The sequence below is a fragment of the Nanorana parkeri genome, unplaced genomic scaffold (assembly GCF_000935625.1).
Source record: "Nanorana parkeri isolate BGI_ZX_2015 unplaced genomic scaffold, ASM93562v1 scaffold288, whole genome shotgun sequence".
Taxonomy (NCBI): Eukaryota; Metazoa; Chordata; class Amphibia; order Anura; family Dicroglossidae; genus Nanorana; species Nanorana parkeri.
Genome location: NW_017306556.1, coordinates 366,578 through 368,112, shown reverse-complemented (window position 1 = coordinate 368,112; position 1,535 = coordinate 366,578). Strand labels below are relative to the sequence as shown.

The 1,535-nt window shown below is 41.2% G+C and overlaps 1 protein-coding gene across 18 annotated transcripts in view; it reads left to right on the top strand.

The window, feature by feature from the left end:
* PTPRD (protein tyrosine phosphatase, receptor type D) overlaps positions 1 to 1,535 on the top strand; it is a 361,390-nt gene that overhangs the window by 1,176 nt on the left and 358,679 nt on the right. The gene's annotated exons all lie outside the window — the stretch shown is intronic.

The following is a 1,535-nucleotide window of genomic DNA, read 5'->3' as shown; positions in this document are numbered from 1 at the left end:
TGTGGTAGGGGGGAAGTGGGACTTGTAGGGGTTGCCTTACGTATTATAGGTTATACAGCTAAATTCAGGCATAAAATTTCCACCAGTCAAAAGGGAGGTGTGTGTCGGGGGGTTAAGAAGGACTTTTAGGGGTTGCCTTATGTATTATAGGTTGTACACCTAAATTCAGGCTTAAAATTTCAGCCAGTCAAATGGGTGAGGGGGGGTAATTAGGACTTGTGGTGGTGGGGGGAAGTTAGGACTTGTAGGGGTTGCCTTATGTATGATAGGTCTTACACCTAAATTCAGGTTTCAATTTTCAGCCAGTGAAACAGGTTGGGGGGCAATTAGGACTTGTAGGGGTTGCCTTATTATAAGTTGTACACCTAAATTCGGGTTACAAATTCCAGCCAGTCAAAGGGGTAAGGGGTAATTAGGTCTTGTGGTGGTGGGGGGTAGTAAGGACTTGTAGGGTTGCCTTATATATGATAGGTTGCACATCTAAATGCAGGCTTAAAAATTCAGCCAATCAAAAAAAGAGGTGAAAGGGGGATTACCTAAATTCGGATATAACATTTTAGCCTTTCAAAGGGGGGTTGGTAATAAGGAGTGGTAGGGCTTGCCTTATGTATTATAGGCTGTTTGCATTATTTATTATACCTGTTATTGCTTGTGTTTTGTAAATAGTTTGAACTTGTTTGTGAAATATCTACTAGTTTCACAATGTAAACATTTCTAACTACAGTATAATACTAACTGTCTAACATTTCTAAAATGTAAACAGTTATCACTCTGTGTAAAAAGTGAACTATCAAATGGTTATACAATGGTATTCCTGGCATATAAAAGTAAGCACAAATGCACTCATTCATTCCCAATAGCCATTGTTGTGTCTGCAGTGTGTTGAGGCATTGGGAGAGTTCTCCTTCTCTCAGTACAGGCAATTGCTGACCATCCATACATCCCCTGGTGACTATTGGAGTAACTTGGTAACTGACTTGTGACCAAACATGCAAATGAGCTTTAAGGGTCAATCCTGGAAGTGCAGCAGTTGTCGTTACTATGCCACTAGTTGGTACCAGATTTCTGTCCTGGTCATAAAAAAGACTTAGGAGCATTTTGGATTCCTTTCTGTGACCTAGGGGTGGAATATGATCTTTTATTTTTCAGGGTGACTTCTGCTTTGCTATACCTTTTGATTTCTTTTGTCCTTAGAAAACTAGTTTTGCTGTTCTCTGCACAGGAAGGGGCATTTTAAAGTTAACTGATCCGATCTAAGTCTTTCCAGATGTCCCTTTATGTTGGCTGTGTCTGTGATGGCTGTTCAGCTTAATGTGTTTCCTTTTTTTCATGTATTGTAGCCACATCACTGCATTCTCCTTCTGAGAACTAGCACCTCGATACATGTTACACATGTCCATTTCTCAAACATCACTGTTACTGTGATGTCCAGCCTCGCGACAGTTGGCGATCCATTGCTGAGGGTATGTGTTGTCCCACTAGAATTCTCATTGCCAGTATGCAGACCAGTCTGTTAGTAGCCAACCTCCCCCCCC